The following is a 21,731-nucleotide window of genomic DNA, read 5'->3' on the forward strand; positions in this document are numbered from 1 at the left end:
CTGAATGTAACTTTGTGAGTCCTTCAGCTTCAGACCTGCCTGTAGATACCCATCAAGCCTGAATGTAACTATGAGTCCTTCTGCTTCAGACCTGCCTGTAGATACCCATCAAGCCTGAATGTAACTGTGTGAGTCCTTCAGCTTCAGACCTGCCTGTAGATACCCATCAAGGTTGATGCAAATGGCAGCTGACATGAATATCTTAATGAATATGAGTCACGTATATATATTGGGTTGGCTGAATAAATACAAAATGACTGGGTGTCTGGCATTATCTATTTTATTCCACTCAGACCCATGTGGACTAAATGTCTTGGTTTCCCTGAGAACATCAACACTATTTGAATGATGAATCTCCGGCCTGTTGCAAAGTGTTTAAATGATTCTTAAATTACTTTTTGTACAGTATATTGTAGAATATAATATGCATGTATATTACGAGTTGTCTTGGGTGCATCTTTGTATAACGAGTACCTCTTGTGTAACCGGTAGTGCATACAGTATATGCTACCATGTCAAATAAAGTAGTAATCTGCTTTTTAATGTTCGTCAGAAACAATATAAAGGACATTTTCCGTCAGTCTTCTTCTAATTGAAATTAGACCATTAAACAATGCCAAGGTCCCACAGGGATACTGAATTGGCCATATTGCTGCATTGGCAATTGACCAGTAGGGTTAGCCTCACTGCACTACAGTAGGGGACTGGTCAGACACCAGACAATCAGGCAGTGATTTCATTTTGTAGATATAAAAAAACAGATCTTTGTCAAATTTCACCTGGATAACGTAAAAACCAGGACTAAATGTGCATTTTGATCTCATAAGTTGACAGATCATTATTTCTAAAAGCTTGAAATCCACCCTTCTTGTTCATGCACTCGTATATAGCATGATCTACAGTACAGCAGGTATAGCTCATGCATTCGTATACAGAATGATCTACAGTACAGCAGGTATAGCTCATGCACTCGTATACAGCATGATCTACAGTACAGCAGGTATAGCTCATGCACTCGTATACAGAATGATCTACAGTACAGCAGGTATAGCTCATGCACTCGTATACAGCATGATCTACAGTACAGCAGGTATAGCTCATGCATTCGTATACAGAATGATCTACAGTACAGCAGGTATAGCTCATGCACTCGTATACAGCATGATCTACAGTACAGCAGGTATAGCCCATGCACTCGTATACAGCATGATCAGGAGTTATTGTGTGAGCTGCAGTCATATAACTGGAAGAGTGGAATCTGTCTGCATCTAGCTCAGTTATTGATACAGGAGTTATTGTGTGAGCTGAAATCATACTGGAAGAGTGGAATCCGTCTGCATCCAGCTCAGTTATTGACTCAAGAGTTATTGTGTGAGCTGCAGTCATATAACTGGAAGAGTGGAATCCGTCTGCATCCAGCTCAGTTATTGATATTTCTTCATCATATCTGAACCCCAACATTACAGTGATAGATACGTGGGCGGTAATGGAGCGTGAAATGAAATGCATCCAGAGTGATCCTAATGTGGACATTCTCACTTCAACACGGTAATCTAACGTTTGTATAGGTATTAGTAAGACGTACATCTAATGTATTGCATCACTGGATGAAATTGCTATCGGGAAAAAGAAGGCAGTCCTGACAACAGAGCACAGTTCAATAGCCGGCACGCTCTATATTTGCAGCAGCAGGTTCACAGCAAGTAAGACGGCTCACAGCACACGATTCTCCACCCTCTGACTCCACACACAATCATGCACCTTCTTTTATCCCCCCTCACACACAAACACAGACACACAAAGTTACAAGTTATAAGAGGCTCAGCCTACTGCGCCCACTGACCTTTAACAAACAGCAATGTAAAAAATTAGAACGGTCCTCACCCAATCAGACTCTTGTACAGCCGCATGGGGTTCACGTGTAGACTGTCTGATCTAGCACCAGGTCTCAACACCCTGCTGCATGGTGCAAGCAAAAAACTTTAGACAATGTTATTCTGTTTTTTTTTTAGTGAATTTCCCACTTTAGAATAGCCGATTACGGTCCCTCAATGCAGAAATTCCCCACAACAACTCAGGAGAACTCAAGGTCAGTGGGCGTCCTCCGGTCCCAGGGCCAGTAGACCGGTGACTATGCACAGCCAGGACGTTCACCTATGCTTCCATGGCTGTATGACTCACCCTGAACACCACGTGGTCATGCCTTTACCAGATGAGCCACCCAGGAACCCATGGCTTTACTGTTCCAGGGTGTTCCTGAGTGGAATTGACCCAGGTAAGTCACCGGGGGACCCTTGGCTTAACTGTTCCAGGGTGTTTCTGAGTGGACTATGACTGCATGGGTTATCACTGTTCTGTATGCACAGGCATTGAACATCAGGATCAGGCCATCTGTCTCCAGTGGTATGACCACTCAAGCATGCCAGAGTTCGCTGTTTCCCCATGCCGTGGTTCCTAGCAAGCAGCTGCAGACTGAAGACTAAATTAGATGCAGCTCAGAGATGAATGCTAAGGACTGCAGGGGCTTGCTCTTTAGACCCCAGAGACAGACACCACTGCTTGTGAGTTGCGAGGCATGCAAAGCAGTTCTATTTCAGGAGATGAGGGCTCTGACATGGTTTAGATGAAATGGGGCCCATTGAGACTCCTCCAAGCGAACACGGTGCAGTTCTCTAGTGGTTAGATTCAGATTGCAGACAATATCAGTGCCCTACTGGGTGTCCTTATCTTGATAAAGAAATTCAATCTTCAGCACATTTAAAGATAAACTACCTTTAAAATGATTTACATTCAAAAATTCTAAGAGACAACATTTCTAAAGTTTCTTTTAGATTTTTTTAAATGTAAATTATTTTTAAGGGAGTTCATCTTTCACATTTAATTTCTTAAAGCAATTGTAGCTAACAATATAGTCCCATTAATCTTAGCCATTTTGCAATTCCATTAGCTACACAGGTCTCAAGTGTACAGTTTTTAACAGAAATGTGCTATAGAACACATGTATTTTCATTTTAAAATATGATATCTGATACTTCTTTAGGTTAAAGGAAGCTCTCACTTTCTATACCAGATTCTTGGGTCATCTGTTTGCCCTTGAACTTACTGGGTCATTTCATCTCAGCAGTGTCTTCTGGGTCAAAGCAAGTTACTGGTTGGAATCATGTCAGTCAATAGGAGAAGCAGCTGATTGGTTATTGCCAGGAAAGATGCCAGTGAAGAGGTGGAGCCAATTTTATTCTCCAGGAGGTACAGTACAGTCTAAAAGCATAGCTTGTCAACAGAGATAGTGTGAACCGGACGAGGGTCGATTGGCCAAATGGCCTCCTGTCATTCGTACATGTTCTTCTGTTCTAAATAAAATATGGGGATAGAGCCCTCTTGTTTACTTTTGCAGTGCAATTTTGTAATCCCTATTTATTTATTTTTTTAACTGTAAAATGGATATCACTCTTCCAAACTGACTGCTCAACCAAACACACCACAAGAAAGCAGAAACAGGGCTCCTGTCTACTGCATAAAATGTGAAGACCAGTTAAACACAGCCCTCCTACATTCATTTTTTCTTTATTATTCCTGACATTTCAATAATACAAATTAAATCTATATAAACGAGTATGTGACCACGACTGCACATTTTAAATTAGAGCTATTACATTATACAGAGCTATTATACAACAGGAAATCCAAATAAACAGTTCAATGAAACTGGGATAAGTGGTTGTGACAGAGATGACTGAGTGGTGACGTCAGGCCAGAAACACTACACACACACACACACACACACAAGCAGGAACTTGTGTGCAAAGCACACTGCTGCATTGTTTTTATTACACAAAACAAAAATAAGTAAAATATTTAAACACAAAACAACTGCTCACAGAGCAAAAATAAATATTTTAAACAACAACAAAATCACAAATACCAAAACAAATACCTCGGTCAGGCTGGGCAATCGCCTTCACTGATCCTATACTTTTGTATTTTAGTTTCATTTTGTCCTCCTCTCTCGCTCCCGTTCTCTCCTCCAGAACACCCACCTCGAAACAGGGAGAGCTGCAGGGTTTTATACTGGTGACCATCTCCCGATTAGCAACAAATTAAACAGTTCATTACATCGGGCGATGGTCACCTTCTACACAAGGTTTTGTGTGATAGGGCTTCCCCATCCCTGCTGCCAAACAATAAACATACAAAAAGTGTTTTTAAAAATAACCAGGAAATACATTCAAATCATACTAATACAATAAACCATTACTTTTAACTACACACACAAAACAATGCATTAAATTACCCGTCTTAATAAATCTACACAATTCTTTTCTCTTAAATAATAATAAACACAATACATCTAAATCAGCAGGGCTTTGCCCTGCCCCCTTTCATAGGTGCAGGGCTTTCCTACTGCTCTGCCACAGTGGTATTTAGGACATAAATATCATTAAGTAAGCAAATGAGGTAACATATTGTGACAGGTTGACCAAGGTAAGGAAACTCAGAGTCAGGATATGCAGGGAAAATAAAAGACTTTTAATTAAACAAAATACACAAAACAAAAGGCACAATGGCCAACCAAAAAGACAAACACAAAAACAGGCTTTAAACAAACTATACCAAAAAGAACCACTCACTTTCTCACACAGGTCTTCTCAATCTCACAAACACTCACCAACTAACATACCCAACCACTCCCTTTTATACAGGTGCCTGGGCTAATTGGGCAATTCACACCTCATTAGCCCAGGCACATTCCTCACACAAACTCACTGAACCACACCCCAAACTCACTCTAAACAATACGAAAAACACAAAACCACCACAAAATAGGCTGCACCCCATCACACATATATAAAATGACTCATTTACAATGTGCTAAATAACACTAATACCAAGTTTAATCACGATTGGATAAGCGGGTTCCAGATATATGGAACACTATATGGAGAAATATACATACGACTGCCTCCATTATACCGTACATTTCGATTTACATATTGTTGAGGATGATGAAGAGGGCTGCACAGAATGTATCAAAGCGTGTTATCTATAGCCCCTTTCACACTGGCGCCTCTACCCAGTGTACCCTTGTCATACCTCAGGATGTGGGTCGACACGTTTTGACCCGGGTTGAACGAGACAAACTGCATGATGGGTGTTCGTAAGCAGACAAAGTAACAGGGAACATTTCTGTTTATTCTGTTTGTTATTTCTGATTGAGACACACCATGAGCCAGATTGCAGCAGGGATGAAGAAACATTTGCTCTGATCAACATTTGGGCCTGAACTGATGAAAGAGTGGTCATGTGAATGTTGCTGCTTCTGGCGCATTGTGCGGTCATGTGAACGTTGCTGCTTCTGGCACATTGTGCGGTCATGTGAACGTTGCTGCTTCTGGCACATTGTGTGGTCATGTGAACGTTGCTGCTTCTGGCACATTGCATGGTCATGTGAACGTTGCAGCTTCTGCACATTGCGTGGACATATGAACGTTGCTGCTTCCGGCACATTGCGTGGTCATGTGAACTTTGCCGCTTCTTGCGCATTGTGTGGTCATGTGAACGTTGCAGCTTCTGCACATTGCGTGGTCATATGAACGTTGCTGCTTCTGGCACATTGCTTGGTCATGTGAACGTTGCTGCTTCTGGCACATTGTGTGGTCATATGAACTTTGATGCTTCTGGCACATTGCTTGGTCATGTGAACGTTGCTGCTTCTGGCACATTGTGTGGTCATGTGAACGTTGCTGCTTCTGGCGCATTGTGTGGTCATGTGAATGTTGCTGCTTCTGGCACATTGCGTGGTCATGTGAACGTTGCTGCTTCTGGCACATTGTGTGGTCATGTGAACGTTGCTGCTTCAGCCGCATTGTGTGGTCATGTGAACGTTGCTGCTTCAGCCGCATTGTGTGGTCATGTGAACATTGCTGCTTCCAGCGCATTGTGTGGTCATGTGAACGTTCCTACTTCTGCACATTGTGTGGTCATGTGAACGTTCCTACTTCTGCACATTGTGTGGTCATGTGAACGTTGCTGCTTCTGCACATTGTGTGGTCATGTGAACGTTGCTGCTTCTGGCGCATTGTGTGGTCATGTGAACGTTGCTGCTTCTGCACATTGCGTGGTCATGTGAACGTTGCTGCTTCTGGCGCATTGTGTGGTCATGTGAACGTTGCTGCTTCAGCCGCATTGTGTGGTCATGTGAACGTTGCTGCTTCCAGCGCATTGTGTGGTCATGTGAACGTTCCTACATCTGCGCATTGTGTGGTCATGTGAACGTTCCTACATCTGCGCATTGTGTGGTCATGTGAACGTTGCAAAAAAAACCCAGTTCTGTGCCGATGTATATGTTGCCAGAGCACAGCTGAGATGAAAGCAGGAGAAGACGTAACTAGAACTACAGCTATGGCCAAATGTTTTTCACCCTATAGAATTAACTACATTTTGCTTCATAAAGTTGAAACCTTCAGAATAATGTTACGTTAACATATTGAATTACACACCACTTTGTAGTTTTCCATATACGTAATGAAAAACTGCCAAAAATTTAAAAAATATAACATTTTGAAATCTAACATGAACCACTGTACTACTATTATGGCTTTCTTTAACCCAAAGCAGTACCAGATATCATGTTTTAAAATAAAAATACACGTTTCCTGTAACAGCCGAGACAGATACGTATAACAAATGGAAATGAACAACAAATCAGAGGGATAGCTGTGTTTAAGTGAATGCTAGCTACAGGCATGCCTACACCTCTAACCCTGTAATGAAGTTGTGTACCCCAGCTGGGTAATGACCCAGTAAATGCATGTTCCAATCCCCAGGTCGAAAGCGTTCGTTGAAATTGCAACAGGGTATCTCTCGTTTTATCTATCTATCTACAGACAGGTAATAACAGGGTCTCCTAAGACCCCTGTGATCTGGTGGGCTCACTCCCCTGCATTCCACAGTAGTGTTGATGGCTTCCCTGAGTCTAATTTCTTTAGGGTTATATTTGTACTGCAATGAAGACAGTCGCTGTAATGACCATCTCCTGCACACGTCCAGAAGGGTTTAATTCATGAAGCTAAAGATCAAGGTTAATGCCTACATCACCTGCTTTTTTCATAGACTGTGGCTAATTTAAATTAGCAAACATCTTCTACTGCTCATTTTCTAGTGGTTATACTACACACTAGAAACACACTTTTACGTTTACAGCTGAAGAAGAGCTTTTGTTTGAAACATCGTTAATATATATTTTTAACCATTTAAACCTTTTGTATACAAAAAAAAAACGTTTCACTTTTGTACACTGCTATTTAGAATTATATATATATATATATATATATATATATATATATATATATATATATATATATATATATATACACACATATACACACCTATATATATATATATATATATATATATATATATATGATTTGTGTAGGCTGTAAATCCTATACATATTTTCAGGGACAGCAAGTCCCCGGAGCAGTAAGTCACATCTCCGTATCCCCCATCTCGATCTTGTGGTAGGTTACATCCCGTGGTATAATGCTCTGTTTGCTGCTACGTTGATGTGATCAAGAGATATTTACTGCCCTAGCCACACTTACCTGATTGCATTACTCCTACGTTCAAGCGCCTTACCAACATCCCGGATCCACGGTCCTTCGTATTGAAGCAACACTAGGGTGAGAAGGCGAGGAACCGGAGCGAGGTTCTGATTGGGAAGCTGCACTATACCGAACGAGGAGCTTATTGGGGGATGGTATAAGCGTGGACTCAGAGGCTCTGATTATATTGCATGGATGGTTAAGGAGAAAAGAGAGCTGCTGCACTAAAAACCGGCTCTGTTTCTTTTTGGGTGAGTACAGATATTAAATCAAATACGGCTGTGTGTCTGGGTTATACAATGATAAAGTCAGGATAAAATATTTTCGAGGTTCTCTGTATAAAATATATTTTTACAATATGCTGTATATTATTCGCTGCCTCTCGCTATATACGGTTTTGTAGTATTACACGCTATTGGTATTGTATGGTGAAAGCAATAAGCAGTTAAGTTTAGCATCTCTCTGAAATGATGCGAATGCATTATTGAAGGAGTTGTACATGAGGAGGTGTTGTGCATTTTGTTTACAATGTGACCTTTATTGTTTGTTTCTGTTTATTAATATATTTATGCATCACATACACCTTGTTATTACTTTGAGATTAAATATAAATGGCGACTAAATTCGTTCTTTTCTTATTAGGGGATCTTTATAAAACAATGATATATGTGACTGTGTTTTGGTTTATAATGTGTTTCTGCTGCTTAATAAAACAGCTGTATGAGCAGATCAATTCATCTCTGGCAGTCTGTCTCCCAATCATACCGTCGTCATGGTGACAGCACTATGCGGTTGAAGTACGGCTGCGTTTCGTCTGTAGAAGGGAACAGTTGATCAGTGTTGTTGTTTCTCCTGTTTTTGTCATTTATATTGCGTGTATGACTCGACTACTTCTGGGAACAGGTGCAGAGGCAGCATGTTACGCCGTAACAAAAAGCTGAGGATGTTCAGCCCTCCTAGTTTCTAAATTATAATATTTAAATGTCTAGCTTATTTCCCTGGGATACTCATCAAGACAGGGGCTGTCAAGGAACATACAATAACGGTAGTACAAGACTGCCAGCTATTTCAAATAACATGCCTTCAAAGCATACAATAGCGAAAGTCTGTAACAGTAACGGGAATTGCTAATATTGCTACCAGACAGCTAGACAGCCCTGTTTAGGGAGAAAGGCGTTTTTAAAAATAGAGCAGACCAGAAAATATTCAAGCTTGGTCTACCAGATGTTCTTTTTTTTTTTTTTTTTTTTTTTGCAAGTAAACTGTAATGTTGGTGATTATGTTTATCATAAGAGAAGAATGAGGAGATATTTAAATATGACAGCTAGTGCTTATAATACAATAATGTTTAATGGCACAATCTGTTACAAAGTTTGACCTTGAAGAAAAAAATGTGACTCAGTGAAATGATTAACGATATAGCTTTTAACTGCTAGGCAAGGTTTTTAAAACAGTGGCAGTGGTTAAATGTGCAGACAGAGAGGTGAGGTGTCTGCAGAATCACTGATTAGAGATACAGTAACTATGGGGACCGTTCCTTGATTTGCCATACAAATAGTTCAGCATGGAAGATAAGAAAGCAAAGCAGGAAAGAAACCATGCACATGCAGTGCACCACCTCCAGCGAAGGTACTGTAGAGACTGTAGAGACTCGAGAGGTACTGTAGAGACTGTGCAGACTCGAGAGGAACTGTACAGACTGGATAGGTACTGTAGAGACTGTGCAGACTGGATAGGTACTGTAGATACTGTGCAGACTGGAGAGGTACTGTAGAGACTGTGCAGACTGGAGAGGTACTGTACAGACTGGATAGGTACTGTAGAGACTGTGCAGACTCGAGAGGTACTGTAGAGACTGTGCACTCGAGAGGTACTGTACAGACTGGATAGGTACTGTAGAGACTGTGCAGACTGGAGAGGTACTGTAGAGACTGTGCAGACTGGAGAGGTACTGTAGAGACTGTGCAGACTGGAGAGGTACTGTAGAGACTGTGCAGACTGGAGAGGTACTGTAGATACTGTGCAGACTGGAGAGGTACTGTAGAGACTGTGCAGACTGGAGAGGTACTGTACAGACTGGATAGGTACTGTAGAGACTGTGCAGACTCGAGAGGTACTGTAGAGACTGTGCACTCGAGAGGTACTGTACAGACTGGATAGGTACTGTAGAGACTGTGCAGACTGGATAGGTACTGTAGAGACTGTGCAGACTGGAGAGGTACTGTAGAGACTGTGCAGACTGGAGAGGTACTGTAGAGACTGTGCAGACTGGAGAGGTACTGTAGATGCTGTGCAGACTGTAGAGGTACTGTAGAGACTGGCGAGGTACTGTAGAGACTGTGCAGACTGGTGAGGTACTGTATAGACTGTAGAGACTGTAGAGGTACTGTAGAGACTGTGCAGACTGGAGAGGTAATACACAAAGACATTTCTAAATATATTAATTCTAATTGAAATTTTGTATTTTTACCTCAGATGACCCATTGATATTCACATTGAGGTACTGCAGTATCACACATCCATGCATGGTCACATGGCTTGATGTAGAATGAAAGTCAGCCAGTATGTAAGTAACATCCATCGCTCACTGGGATGGAAATAAAAAAAAAGAAAGCTATCATTATCATGAAAAGGTAGATCACCATGACCTATATCCATAGTATACCCATGTAAAATGCAATGTGACATATTTCTTTCTTTCCTTCTGACATTCTTTCTCTTTTCCTGTTTGTCTCTTTCTTTCTTTCTTTCTTTCTTTCTTTCTTTCTTTCTTTCTTTCTTTCACAATTCAGAAGATTTTCCCAATTAGGGTCTTTTTAAAAAATAAATCATTCTTGAACTAGAAGGCTCTATATGAATAGATATATCAAAACACAATGAGCTGTGCCTCTTTCCATGTAAATGCACACTGTGGCATGCAGAGGGGTTTGTCCTTTGTTTTGGGCTGCACTGCTGCAGTACAGGTCTTACTGCGGAGTGCTTTGATGTATAGAACAATTAATATTGGCACAAGTTATCCATTCTAATTTATTTGATGACAAATTACTGATGTTTACCTCCTGTTTTCTAATAATGTGTGGTTAAAAGTACAGAGCGTCCACAAGACATCTTCTTTTGTCTGGTTGTAAAGTCAGTGAAGCCCCCACTTCACTGCAGATATACATGGGTCATTGTATGTAACATCAGTAATTAAAATAACTGTTTTTAAGGCACAGAATTGTAACATACTAAAATATATTCCCCTGTCAGACCTCAAAATGACTCATTTATATAAAATACTGTTCCTCTTGTTATGCCACAAGTGTGTCTCTGGAATACAATCTAAAATAGATTACAGAATATATAATATTAGTGGCAGACTTTTCAGAATAGCTTAACATTTTATTGTGAGATGATGGAGGAAAGGTTTTGAAATAGTTTAGGTCAATGTGATGTGAATTGTGAAGTTTCTTAACTTGCATCTTGTATATTGATTCCTGGAACAGATGAAATGGTTCAAATGTATTCATTCTGCACAGCTGGTAAAGAAACGTTTCTCGTACTGCTGCGGCCCGCCTGCTGAACAGTCCATTAACACAAGAACTTATTGCAAGAGCCAGGCTGCAACAGTGGAGCAGACAGACATCCTTATTCTACTCAACTCAGTCAGTTATCAGAGAGAGTTAATTACACACATACACCCCGTGCAGCCATTCACTGTTTCAAATCACACGGTGAAGAAACAGTTGCACAATAATTATGAAATGTCATTTTTGCAAATTGTAACCTGCAGAGGTCCTTATGTATACACCTCTGTAACACCACTGTATTGTACACCACTGTAACACCACTGTATTGGACACCACTGTAACACCATTGTATTGGACACCACTGTAACACCACTGTATTGGACACCACTGTAACACCATTGTATTGGACACCACTGTAACACCATTGTAGTGGACACCACTGTAACACCACTGTATTGGACACCACTGTAACACCACTGTATTGAACACCATTGTAACACCACTGTATTGGACACCACTGTAACACCATTGTATTGGACACCACTGTAACACCATTGTATTGGACACCACTGTAACACCACTGTATTGGACACCACTGCAACACCATTGTATTGGACACCACTGTAACACCACTGTATTGGACACCACTGTAACACCACTGTATTGGACACCACTGTAACACCACTGTATTGGACACCACTGCAAGGAGTTCCTAAAATGTTTTCAGTGTATGATATGAATGTATGATAAATGTTTGGTGAAGATTGGTGCAAAATCAAGGCAGTTTCCACTATGTAGTTCGACAGACAGACAGACAGACGGATGGACACATTTTTTGAACGACGACCCTAAAAAAGTCTTGTGGTTTCGGTTTTTTCTATACAGGGCACTGACGGCCTAAATATTATTTTTTTGTGGGAGTTATTAGACTGTCATACTGTGCAGTGCTCAGAGATTAGGGAAAAATACATTGCTGAGGTTTTGGTTTATCTTTACATGGAAAGACTGTACAGGTTTTAGTTAGCCTTTCTGTCTGTGAAGCACGAGTGAGGCTAGGTATGTCTAAAACATGAATATCTTTCGCTAGCCTTATGTGTGTTACGAAAACAGTGTGAAATATTAAACGTGAACTCCAATATAAATTACTTATTATTCCCTGTATGGTTACAGTACACCCTCGCTATAACATCCTTCATTATAACGAACCTTCGGCTATAACGAACTGGCCCCTGGACCCCAAATAAGAAAAACAAAAAAAAATAATATATTGTAACGTTTGTGAGGTGTATGAAGTGGAGGAACGCTTGGAGAAGGATGGTTTGTGTTTCACATCGGTCGAACAGCCTATAGCCGACAGACATGGACCACAGGAGCTGCTGGTGACTGGCCGTGGAGTGGGATGAGGCGGGACTAACTGGGGCTAAAGACCAGTGATAGGGGGAGTGTTTGTTGTTATTGTGAAATGATTGAAGCGAATAAACAGAGACAGAATAGTTCCACCCTGAGATTCCTTTAAAAAAGTAATTAGTTTTAGCGACTAGGTCGTGGCCCACAGCGACCTGTTAATTGTTAGTTAACAATTGGCAGATTGTCTTTAATCATGTATTAGTGTAATAAGATCGAGTTTGGCTCTGAATCGACTGAAGGCTCATTCTTATGCGTTAAGGATTTTTGTTACAATATACACACACTGTCAACATCCCAGTCTGTATGCACAGGATCATGCCACCTCTGCAGTGAAGTCAACTCTTTTATCTTAATAAGAAGCTTGCGCTATGTAACTGTGCAGGGTGAAGGAAATTACAGACATCATGACAAGGAATCAGTGTACCAAATCACCTTGTACAGTGAGTAAAAAATGTTGTAGGAATTTTGAACCAAAAAACGTATGGTGCATTTAAAGATTAGCCATTGCAGTTGAATAAAGTGCCACATGACAATCTTTTAGTAGTGACTGATTTATTATAGCATGATAAATATGTCATTATATTCAAAATATATGGATACATTACAAGCCAAAGAGCAAAGTCAATAGGGCAGCAGTGTGGAGTAGTGGTTAGAGCTCTGGACTCTTGACCGGAGGGTTGTGGGTTCAATCCTCAGTGGGGGACACTGCTGTTGTACCCTTGAGCAAGGTACTTTACCTAGATTGCTCCAGTAAAAACCCAACTGTATAAATGGGTAATTGTATGTAAAATAATGTAGTATCTGTATAATGTGAAATAATGTGTAATGTGATATCTTGTAACAATTGTAAGTCGCTATGGATAAGGGCGTATGCTAATAAATAATAATAATAATAATAATAATAATAACATTCTGATGCTTACCTGTACTAAAATATCTGAGCCACAATGCAATGCCATTATAGTGGCAGTGCTAACACACTGGTAGCTGCAATGTTTTGCTATCACAATCATTCAGGAGATCAGGCCAAACACTCCAACATTTAGTAGAACATTACTTTTAATGAACATATTTTGAAGGGACAACTTTATATTGAAACATGAGTTGACCTTTTGCTTGCTGGGCTTAGTGAGCATCATTCAGAAGATATATGGAATACATAGGTGCAGTAGAGTGAGGGTTAACTAAAAGGATTGTCTACTTTACACCCATTCCAGTTAAAAAATGAATACGAAACAAATCGTACACCCTCTAAATGACCTGACTAATCTGTCTTTGGTATGTTCCCACTCTGAAAATAAATGTTTGGAATAAAAAGAATATAGTTTAATGTGTTTTCTGAATTATTACAGCATCATATATTTATAAGTCTGGGGGGGGGGGGAGTGTGCAAACTGACAATAAGTGCCTGTGAAAGACTGATATCTATTGACAGCATAACAAGGAAGGAATATGCTTGTTTGAAGGACAGCATGTCTCATTGAACAGTTCTAACCTATGGGAAGCTCCGGAGCGTGATAGTGACCCCTTTCATTCCCTAACCAGTCTCCCCATTGAAACCCCAAGTCATGCCTTCTTTCTGTTGTCTGTGTGGGTTTGCTGTTCGCCTAGTGAACAGTACATTAAACATTAGAGCATAATTTATGAACGTGAGCATGCCGTTTGACCCATCACTGCTCGTCCGTTTCCTAGTAGTAAGGGATCTCAATAAGTCAGCAGCAGCACCACCCTCCACTTCAGTTCCAACTACGTCCTCTGGTCCTGGCTTTTGTGCTGTGCTAGGGTTTTAACTTTGTCAAGATTTTAAAGACTTCAATCAAGTCCCCCCTAAATCTTTACAGCTCAGTCCTGTAAGCCCTGGGATTAGTCTGGTTGATCTTCATTGGTCTCCAAGGGCACAATGTCCCTTTGGTGTTGTGGTGAGCAGAACTGAACCCATTATTGTAAGTGCCGTCTCACCAATGAATTATACAACCTCATCATAACCTTCTTTGATTGGTACACTTTTGACTATAGACCAAAGGACCCTTCTGTTAGGACCAGCCTTTCGTACATAAGCATTCAAATGTCTTGCAGTGTTTCCAAACTTTAACCTTGCTCTTGCTCTTATAAAAGTTTCCACAGCACCAGTGCATTCACAATGTAAATGTGTAGTTTATTACACTGTTCCCATGCTTATATTTGACAAAAGTTTGTTTTGCTTCACCTCACTTATCTGGAATTTGCATGCTTTAGCACGTGTTCACTATGCTTTTATTGCACTGCAGATTGCAGTGAATTTTTACAATGGTTGATAACACTATACATTACTACACTACACTAGCTCACCAGTGCAACACATATTCAGTCTTTTACCTTTGTTTAACATCTGGTTGCAGATTGTAGACTGTGGGTGGAATCATAGTAGGCTGCAACAGTTTGATATTGGAACGAGATGAGATTTTGACTATTACAGCCCAGTTTCAGGGTGCAGATTTGGGGGAAAGTGGTGGAGGTAAGATCCTACAGTAATAAGCAATTACATTTCAGATAAATACAGACTTGCTTGCCAATAAACCATTGGCTCAGACTCATTGATCTCTGCAATCTCTGCTCATTCTCTGCATGTCAGAGTTAATTGCTTAATGGCAAACTGATTGGCATTGGAAAGAAGGGACATTATTGAAACGGGGGGAGGGGGGTGCTTTCAACATCGCATAGTGGTATAGGAAAGATAAGTCATCTCAAGCGTGCTATTGTAGTATACAGTAGGAAAGATAACTCAAGATATTAAATGATTACTTTTCACAGGTTTTTACAAAGGAGGACATGGACAACATGCCCCACATGTCGACCTGTTCCTATCCAGTTTTAAATAACTTTAGCATAACAGAGGCAGAAGTGTTAAAGGGACTAGGAGCTCTTAAAATAAGCAAATCCCCTGGGCCGGATGAGATCCTCCCAATAGTACTCAAAGAAATGAAAGAAGTTATTTACAAACCGCTAACCAAGATCATGTAACAGTCTCTTGACACAGGGGTTGTACCGAGAGACAGGGAAATTGCAAACCTAATACCGATCCACAAAAAGGGAGACAAAACCCAACCAGGTAACTACAGACCAATAAGCCTGACTTCTATTATATGTAAACTTATGGAAACTATAATCTAAAATGGAAAATTACCTATATGGTAACAATATCCTGGGAGACAGTCAGCATGGTTTTAGGAAAGGGAGATCTTGTCTAACTAACCTGCTTGATTTTTTTGAGGATGCATCATTGACAATGGATAATTGCAAAGCATACGACATGTTTTATTTAGATTTCCAGAAAGCTTTGGACAAAGTCCCACATAAAAGATTAATTCTCAAACTGAACACAGTAGGGATTCAAGGAAATGCATGCACATGGATTAGGGAGTGGTTAACATGTAGAAAACAGAAAGTACTGATTAGAGGAGAAACCTCAAAATGGAGCGAGGTAACCAGTGGTGTACCACAGGGATCAGTATTAGGTCCTCTGCTATTCCTAATCTACATTAATGATTTAGATTCTGGTATAGTAAGCAAACTTGTTAAATTTGCAGATGACATAAAAATAGGAGGAGTGGCAAACACTGTTGCAGCAGCAAAGGTCATTCAAAATGATCTAGACAGCATTCAGAACTGGGCAGACAAATTGTATTTAATAGAGAAAAGTGTAAAGTATTGCACGCAGGCAATAAAAATGTGCATTATAAATATCATATGGGAGATACTGAAATTGAAGAAGGGAACTATGAAAAAGACCTAGGAGTTTATGTTGACTCAGAAATGTCTTCATGTAGACAATGTGGGGAAGCTATAAAAAAAGGCCAACAAGATGCTCAGATATATTGTGAGAAGTGTTGAATTTAAATCAAGGGAAGTAAAGTTAAAACTTTACAATGCATCACTAAGACCTCACCTAGAATATTGTGTTCAGTTCTGGTCACCTCGTTACAAAAAGGATATTGCTGCTGTAGAAAGAGTGCAAAGAAGAGCAACCAGAATTATCCCGGGTTTAAAAGGCATGTCGTATGCAGACAGGCTAAAAGAATTGAATCTATTCAGTCTTGAACAAAGAAGACTATGCGGCGATCTGATTCAAACATTCAAAATCCTAAAAGGTATAGACAATGTCAACCCGGGGGACTTCTTTGACTTGAAAAAAGAAAAAAGGACCAGGGGTCATAAATGGAGATTAGATAAAGGGGCATTCAGAACAGAAAATAGGAGGCACTTTTTTACACAGAGAATTGTGAGGGTCTGGAACTAACTCCCCAGTAATGTTGTTGAAGCTGACACCCTGGGATCCTTCAAGAAGCTGCTTGATGAGATTCTGGGATCAATAAGCTACTAACAACCAAACGAGCAAGATGGGCTGAATGGCCTTCTCTCATTTGTAAACTTTCTTATGTTCTTAATATTACATAGCACTACTAAATGGAGAAGCTCTGGTGAATTGCAGCTCTCCCCCTTAGCCCATAATCAATTCCAAGCCCTGGGTTGTTTTAATATGTCTGAAACAGAGCTATGGTCAAGGTCCCTCTACTCCCTGAACTGCACTGAAGTCTTTTGAAACAACTCCACAGTAAACCTTTGTTCATTCTGATTTATTTTAAAAATATGTGCATCCCTGAGCCAATTTTGGCCTTGTATTAGAATTTGAAGTTTACCATTTCTGTTTTTGCATTAAACACTGTTTTTGCCTTTGACACTGTTGATCACTCTATTCTACTATCATCTTTCGCTGACCTGGGGATCTCTGGCACTGCTCTGGCCTGGTTCTCCTCCTACCTCTCCAACCGCACTTACCAGGTAACCTGGCGTGGAGCAACCTCCACACCTCACCCTCTCTTAACTGGAGTCCCCCAAGGGTCAGTCTTGGGTCCTCTCCCGTTCTCTCTCTACACCCGCTCCCTGGGCCCCCTCATCGCATCCTATGGTTTCTCATACCATTTCTATGCTGGTGATGCTCAGATTTTCCTCTCCTTCCCCACCTCTGACTCCACCATCTCCTCCCGTATCTCTACCTGTCTGTCTGCTATTTCCTCCTGGATGCACTCGCATCACCTCAAACTCAACATCTCTAAATCTGACCTCCTTTTCTTTCCCTCCTCCTCCCCCTCCTCTGATCTCTCTATCTCTGTTCCTCTGGAATCTACCACACTCTCTCCCTCTGCTAAGAACCTCAGAGTCACCCTGGACCCCTGCCTCTCTTATTCCCAGCACATCTCCACTCTGGCACGCACTTGCCGATTCTTCCTGAGCAACATCCGAAGAATCCGACCCTTCCTCACCAACTACGCTACCCAGCTCCTGGTCCAGGCCCTGGTACTGTCCCACCTAGACTACTGCAACTCCCTCCTGGCTGGCCTCCCTGCGTCCGCCACCCGTCCGCTCCAGCTCATCCAGAACTCTGCTGCCCGCCTGGTGTTCTCTCTGCCTCGCTTCGGCCATGCTACTCCACTACTCCGCTCGCTCCACTGGCTCCCGATCACCGCTCACATCCAGTTCAAGACTCATGTACTAGCCTACAGATGCCTTGACCAGACTGCACCCAGCTACCTCCAGACCCTCATCTCTCCCTACACCCCCACTCGACCTCTCCGCTCCGCCTGCACTAGAAGACTAGCTCTACCTCCGCTATGCTCCCCTGCCTCCAGAGCCCGCTCCTTCTCCACTCTTGCTCCGCAGTGGTGGAACGACCTTCCTACTGATGTCAGGACTGCCCAGTCCCTGACCACATTCCGGCGCCGCCTTAAGACTCACCTCTTCAAACAGCACCTGTAGAACTCCTCTGTTTGTATCCTGGGACACTATCACCCTTCATTTAAATGTGCTTTATTTTGCTCTTATCTACCCACTATTTTACTGCATTTAATCCTGTACTTCAGAATACTGTAATCTGCCAAGTGTTTAACCTGTAGTATTTTGTATTTAATCATATCCTGATGCAACTATCACTATTTAATCATATCCAGATGTAACTATCACTATTTAATCATATCCTGATGTAACTATCACTATTATCTGCTGTATTATTGAATTGTGTTTTGTCACACTTGTACTTTGCTTGAACAAAAGTTATTGTATTTCTTGCTCTTATTGTATTACTTGTATTGTAACACTTGAAATGTATTTGCCTACGATTGTAAGTCGCCCTGGATAAGGGCGTCTGCTAAGAAATAAATAAATAAATTAAACAATCTGCATTTACCTGAGTCTGTACAATGCAAACGAATTCACTATGAAGCACTGGTTCACTGTTGCTGCAACAAATCATATGTTCATTAAAAACAATAAACAAATACAGCCTTGGATTATGAACCCAGTCTCACACATTATAGTGTTTTGTACAATACAAGCTGATTTTTACTCACTCAAGGTCAGAGCATTCCTTGTAGAATGGTGTGACGTATTATTCATGTGTATTTAAAACACGCCGTTTTGTTATTGTTTGACAGCCTGGATTGAGTTAGAATGCCCCATCTAGATAAAATCGTGAGAATGCATGGTCAACAGCGAGTGCTTCTTGATAAACTGACAACGCAGATGATAAAACCTGTGCCGAATGTGGTTGAGGGGTAAATTAGGTAATTGATAGCCAGTTGACCCCTCGGCCACAATAAAAAAGACCTGCAGCTTTGGCTGAACGGGGTTGAGTGTTCAGAGGTGGAACGAGAAAGCGAGACAGTAAGAACCATAAGCAATTGCTATTATTATTATTATTTATTTCTTAGCAGACTACTTGTGCTGGTTTAGTGTTCGCTTTATTTTGTGTTGTGTTTGTTTGTGTTGGCCCACGTGCTGTTTTGTTTTGTATAAGTGTTCTGCTTTTTTTAAACTTTTTATTTATAATTAAAACATGCAAGCGGAGCATTCATACCCCAGAGCTGTCTGGGTCTTTGTCTATCTTCCTGGCCTGATGTCACCACCCAAGCTATCCGTGACATATGGTGTCCTACATGGGATAAACAGCACCTCCACAGAGACTCAGGCCAGGGATACAGCGCCACGGTCACAGGCCCGGAGAGAGACGGTACTACGGGTAAACGTTTTTTTAATTTTTTTTAATTTTTTTGTGTGTGAAGGGGGTTGAACCCTATGATCCGGCTGGGGGACCCCATCCAGTGGGTACAAAGAGAGTACTCCACTGTGGAGGAGGAGGAAGAGGAGTAGTGCACCTACTGCTATCGCTATGGGCATGAGGAGGAAAGCTGCCCGGAGGTCGACTGGGACACAGACGAGGAGGGGGATGAGCCCGAAGTCCCATTGTGTTCAGCGCCCAAGTGGGAGGAGCCAGAGCATCCAGTGCCCAGGAGGGTGGAGCCCAAACATCCAGAGCCCAAGAAAGGGAAGCCCAAGAGGGGCCGCTGGGACGGCTACTTCCGTCTTGTCGAGGCCTCGAGTTGGTGCCCTTTCTGCAGGGATCCGCACCAGTCTCCAGTGACCGAGGGAGAGCCGCACCAGTCTCCAGAGATAGGAGACTACCTGCTCCTCCCCCCCTCCACAGCTAGAGGGAGACTACCTGCAGCTCCCACCTCCACTGCCAGAGGGAGACTAACTGCTGCTCCCACCTCCACTACCAGAGGGAGACTACGTGCAGCTCCCACCTCCACTGCCAGAGGGAGACTACCTGCTGCTCCCACCTCCACTGCCAGAGGGAGACTAACTGCTGCTCCCACCTCCACTACCAGAGGGAGACTACGTGCAGCTCCCACCTCCACTACCAGAGGGAGACTACCTGCAGCTCCCACCTCCACTGCCAGAGGGAGACTACCTGCTGCTCCCACCTCCACTGCCAGAGGGAGACTAACTTCTGCTCCCACCTCCACTGCCAGAGGGAGACTACGTGCAGCTCCCACCTCCACTGCCAGAGGGAGACTACCTGCTGCTCCCACCTCCACTACCAGAGAGAGACTATGTGCAGCTCCCACCTCCACTGCCAGAGGGAGACTACCTGCTGCTCCCACCTCCACTACCAGAGGGAGACTATGTGCAGCTCCCACCTCCACTGCCAGAGGGAGACTACCTGCTGCTCCCACCTCCACTGCCAGAGGGAGACTACGTGCAGCTCCCACCTCCACTACCAGAGGGAGACTACGTGCAGCTCCCACCTCCACTACCAGAGGGAGACTACCTGCTGCTCCCACCTCCACTGCCAGAGGGAGACTACCTGCTGCTCCCACCTCCACTGCCAGAGGGAGACTACCTGCAGCTCCCACCTCCACTACCAGAGGGAGACTACCTGCAGCTCCCACCTCCACTACCAGAGGGAGACTACCTGCAGCTCCCACCTCCACTGCCAGAGGGAGACTACGTGCAGCTCCCACCTCCACTGCCAGAGGGAGACTACCTGCTGCTCCCACCTCCACTACCAGAGAGAGACTATGTGCAGCTCCCACCTCCACTGCCAGAGGGAGACTACCTGCTGCTCCCACCTCCACTACCAGAGGGAGACTATGTGCAGCTCCCACCTCCACTGCCAGAGGGAGACTACCTGCTGCTCCCACCTCCACTGCCAGAGGGAGACTACGTGCAGCTCCCACCTCCACTACCAGAGGGAGACTACGTGCAGCTCCCACCTCCACTACCAGAGGGAGACTACCTGCTGCTCCCACCTTCACTGCCAGAGGGAGACTACCTGCTGCTCCCACCTCCACTGCCAGAGGGAGACTACCTGCAGCTCCCACCTCCACTACCAGAGGGAGACTACCTGCAGCTCCCACCTCCACTGCCAGAGGGAGACTACGTGCAGCTCCCACCTCCACTGCCAGAGGGAGACTACCTGCTGCTCCCACCTCCACTACCAGAGGGAGACTACGTGCAGCTCCCACCTCCACTGCCAGAGGGAGACTACCTGCTGCTCCCACCTCCACTACCAGAGGGAGACTACGTGCTGCTCCCACCTCCACTACCAGAGGGAGACTACGTGCAGCTCCGACCTCCACTGCCAGAGGGAGACTACGTGCAGCTCCCACCTCCACTACCAGAGGGAGACTACGTGCAGCTCCCACCTCCACTACCAGAGGGAGACTACCTGCTGCTCCCACCTTCACTGCCAGAGGGAGACTACCTGCTGCTCCCACCTCCACTGCCAGAGGGAGACTAACTGCTGCTCCCACCTCCACTACCAGAGGGAGACTACGTGCAGCTCCCACCTCCACTACCAGAGGGAGACTACCTGCAGCTCCGACCTCCACTGCCAGAG

The 21,731-nt window shown here is 43.0% G+C and overlaps 1 protein-coding gene across 1 annotated transcript in view; it reads left to right on the forward strand.

Moving 5' to 3' along the window:
* The first annotated feature begins 7,492 nt into the window (after window positions 1-7,492).
* The window catches only part of LOC117413302 (PH and SEC7 domain-containing protein 2-like), a 208,720-nt gene continuing 194,481 nt past the window's right edge, over window positions 7,493-21,731 (forward strand). The window contains exon 1 of the mRNA XM_058996660.1: window positions 7,493-7,852. The gene's annotated coding sequence lies outside the window, so the exon portion shown is untranslated. The remainder of the gene's footprint in view (window positions 7,853-21,731) is intronic.

The sequence above is a fragment of the Acipenser ruthenus genome, chromosome 23 (assembly GCF_902713425.1).
Source record: "Acipenser ruthenus chromosome 23, fAciRut3.2 maternal haplotype, whole genome shotgun sequence".
Classification (NCBI taxonomy): domain Eukaryota; kingdom Metazoa; phylum Chordata; class Actinopteri; order Acipenseriformes; family Acipenseridae; genus Acipenser; species Acipenser ruthenus.